The 4,103-nt window shown below is 39.8% G+C and overlaps 1 non-coding gene across 1 annotated transcript; it reads left to right on the top strand.

The window, feature by feature from the left end:
• Positions 1-1,335: 1,335 nt before the first annotated feature.
• On the top strand, positions 1,336-1,443 carry LOC130952006 (small nucleolar RNA R71). Its single transcript, XR_009074187.1, has one exon. It is a non-coding gene; the product is annotated as a small nucleolar RNA R71 (small nucleolar RNA).
• Positions 1,444-4,103: the final 2,660 nt, after the last annotated feature.

Genomic DNA, 4,103 nt, shown 5'->3' with positions numbered 1-4,103 from the left:
GTAATGGTCTTCAACTTTCACCAAAACATTCTCTACAAGTCCATGAGCTTGTTTTCTTGAGTTGTCTGCCATCTCTAGTGAGATTCTTGCAGCTTGTACCTCAAAGATCCCTAGCTTCTCCATTACAGAGAGAGGCATGAGGTTTACACTTGACCCTAAGTCACACAGAGCCTTCTTGAAGGTCATGGTGCCTATGGTGCAAGGTATGGAAAACTTCCCAGGATCTTGTTTCTTTTGAGGTAATTTCTGCCTAGACAAGTCATCCAGTTCTTTGGTGAGCAAAGGGGGTTCATCCTCCCAAGTCTCATTTCCAAATAACTTGTCATTTAGCTTCATGATTGCTCCAAGGTATTTAGCAACTTGCTCTTCAGTGACATACTCATCCTCTTCAGAGGAAGAATATTCATCAGAGCTCATGAATGGCAGAAGTAAGTCTAATGGAATCTCTATGGTCTCATTTTGAGCCTCAGATTCCCATAGTTCCTCATTGGGAAACTCAGTGGAGGTCAGTGCACGCCCATTGAGGCCTTCCTCAGTGGCGTTCACTTCCTCTCTTCCCTCTCTAGATTCGGCCATGGTTATGGCTTTGCACTCTCCTTTTGGATTTTCTTCTGTATTGCTTGGAAGAGTACTTGGAGGGAGTTCAGTAACTTTCTTGCTCAGCTGTCCCACTTGTGCCTCCAAATTTCTAATGGAAGACCTTGTCTCAGTCATGAAACTTTGAGTGGTTTTGATTAGATCAGAGACCATGGTTGCTAAGTCAGAGGGGTTCTGCTTAGAATTCTCTGTCTGTTGCTGAGAAGATGATGGAAAAGGCTTGCCATTGCTAAACCTGTTTCTTCCACCATTATTGTTGTTGAAACCTTGTTGAGGTCTCTCTTGATTCTTCCATGAGAAATTTGGGTGATTTCTCCATGAAGAATTATAGGTGTTTCCATAGGGTTCTCCTAGGTAATTCACCTCTTCCATTGAAGGGTTCTCAGGATCATAGGCTTCTTCCTCAGATGAAGCATCCTTAGTACTGCTTGGTGCATTTTGCATTCCAGACAGACTTTGAGAAATCAAATTGACTTGTTGGGTCAATATCTTGTTCTGAGCCAATATGGCATTCAGAGCATCAATCTCAAGAACTCCTTTCTTCTGACTTGTCCCATTGTTCACAGGATTCCTTTTAGAAGTGTACATGAATTGGTTATTTGCAACCATTTCAATTAGCTCTTGAGCTTCTGTAGGTGTCTTCTTCAGATGAAGAGATCCTCCAGCAGAGCTATCCAAAGACATCTTGGATAGTTCAGAGAGACCATCATAGAAAATACCTATGATGCTCCATTCAGAAAGCATGTCTGAGGGACATTTTCTGATCAATTGTTTGTATCTTTCCCAAGCTTCATAGAGGGATTCACCATCCTTCTGTCTGAAGGTTTGGACTTCCACTCTAAGCTTACTCCATTTTTGAGGTGGAAAGAATTTTGCCAAGAAGGCATTGACTAGCTTTTCCCAAGAGTCCAGGCTTTCTCTAGGTTGTGAGTCCAACCATATTCTAGCTCTGTCTTTTACAGCAAAAGGGAATAGCATCAGTCTGTAGACCTCAGGGTCAACCCCATTAGTCTTGACTGTGTCACAGATTTGCAAGAACTCAGCTAAAAACTGATGAGGATCTTCCATTGGAAGTCCATGGAACTTGCAATTCTGTTGCATTAGAGAAACTAATTGAGGCTTAAGCTCAAAGTTGTTCGCTCCAATGGCAGGGATAGAGATGCTTCTCCCATAGAAATCGGGAGTAGGTGCAGTAAAGTCACCCAGCACCTTCCTTGCATTGTTGGCATTGTTGTTGTTTTCGGCTGCCATGAGTTCTTCTTCTTTGAAGAATTCGGTCAGGTCCTCAACAGAGAGTTGTGCCTTAGCTTCTCTTAGCTTCCGCTTCAAGGTCCTTTCAGGTTCAGGGTCAGCTTCAACAAGAATGCCTTTGTCTCTGCTCCTGCTCATATGAAAGAGAAGAGAACAAGAAAATGTGGAATCCTCTATGTCACAGTATAGAGATTCCTTGAGGTGTCAGAGGAAAAGAAAAATAGAAGAAAGAAGAAGGAGAAGAATTCGAACTTTAATTAGATGGAGTTCGAATTGTGCATTAAGAAGGAGTGATACTCCATAAATAGAAGGATGTGGGAAGAAGGGGAGAGAATTTTCGAAAATTAATTAAAAAGATGTCAAAAACATTTTGAAAAATTGATTGATAATTTTCGAAAATTCAAAGTGGAAAAGAAATCAAGTGATTTTTGAAAAAGATTTTGAAATTAGAAATTAAAAAGATTGATTGAAAACTAATTTGAAAAAGATGTGATTAAAAAGATATGATTGAAAAGATTTGATTTGAAAACAATTTTAAAAGATATGATTTGAAAACAATTTTAAAAAGATTTGATTTTAAAAATTGATGACTTGCCTAACAAGAAAAGATATGATTCAAACATTAAACCTTTCTCAACAGAAAAGGCAACATACTTAAAATGTTCAATCAAATCATTAATTGTTAGGAAGTATCTTTAAAAAAAAAGAAATTGATTTTGAAAACATTTGATTGAAAAGATATGATTTGAAAAAGATTTGATTTTGAAAAACTTTGAAAACTTGAAAAAAAATTGATTTGAAAAACAAAATCTTCCCCCTAGCACCATCCTGGCGTTAAACGCCCAGAATGGTATACATTCTGGCGTTTAACGCCCAAAATGCTACCTTTTTGGGCGTTAAACGCCCAACTAGGTACCCTGGCTGGCGTTTAAACGCCAGTCTGTCCTTCTTCACTGGGCGTTTTGAACGCCCAGTTTTTCTGTGTAATTCCTCTGCTGCATGTTCTGAATCTTCAGTCCCCTGTACTATTGACTTGAAAATAGAACCAAGATCAAATAAACAAGGCATGCAAAACACCAAACTTAAGATTAGACACTAGACTCAAACTAGAAACATGAAATATTTTTGGTTTTTATGACTTTGTAAATTTTTTTTTTGTGCTTTGTTTCGAAAATTATATGAAAATGGAAAATAAAGGTTTCAGAATTCTTAATTTGGATTCCAGGAATCATTGCAATGCTAGTCTAAGACTCCGGTCCAGGAATTAGACATGGCTTCACAGCCAGCCAAGCTTTCAAAGAAAGCTTCGGTCCAAAACACTAGACATGGCCAATGGCCAGCCAAGCCTTAGCAGATCATTGCTCCAATAGCAAGATTGATAGAAATCAACAAGCTTTTGTGATGATCAGTTGAAACCTCGGTCCAATAAGATTAGACATGGCTTCTCAGCCAGCCAGATTTCAACAGATCATCATGAAACACTAGAATTCATTCTTAAGAACACTGAAGAAAAATACCTAATCTAAGCAACAAGATGAACCGTCAGTTGTCCATACTCAAGAACAATCCCCGGCAACGGCGCCAAAAACTTGGTGCACGAAATTGTGATCAATACTTTTTAATACACAGAACAATCCCCGGTAATGGCTCCAAAGACTTGGTGCTCAATACCATGGCATAAACACAACTTCGCACAACTAACCAGCAAGTGCATTGGGTCGTCCAAGTAATAAACCTTACGCGAGTAAGGGTCGATCCCACGGAGATTGTTGGTATGAAGCAAGCTATGGTCACCTTGTAAATCTCAGTCAGGCAGACTCAAATGGGTATAGTGATAAACGAATAAAGCATAAAGATAAAGATAGAGATACTTATGTATATAATTGGTGAGAGCTTCAGATAAGCGTATGAAGATGCCTTCCCTTCCGTCTCTCTGCTTTCCTACTGTCTTCATCCAATCCTTCTTACTCCTTTCCATGGCAAGCTTATGCAAGGGTTTCACCGTTGTCAGTGGCTACCTCCCATCCTCTCATTGGAAATGTTCAACGCACCCTGTCACGGCACGGCTATCCATTTGTCAGTTCTCAATCAGGCCGGAATAGAATCCAGTGATTCTTTTGCGTCTGTCACTAACGCCCCACCCTCAGGAGTTTGAAGCACGTCACAGTCATTCAATCATTGAATCCTACTCAGAATACCACAGACAAGGTTAGACCTTCCGGATTCTCTTGAATGCCACAATCAGTTCTTTCCTA

This window comes from Arachis stenosperma, chromosome 9, assembly GCF_014773155.1.
Source record: "Arachis stenosperma cultivar V10309 chromosome 9, arast.V10309.gnm1.PFL2, whole genome shotgun sequence".
In the NCBI taxonomy this organism is placed as follows: domain Eukaryota; kingdom Viridiplantae; phylum Streptophyta; class Magnoliopsida; order Fabales; family Fabaceae; genus Arachis; species Arachis stenosperma.
Note: the sequence above shows the minus strand (reverse complement) of the source record. Positions and strands in the feature narration are given on the sequence as shown.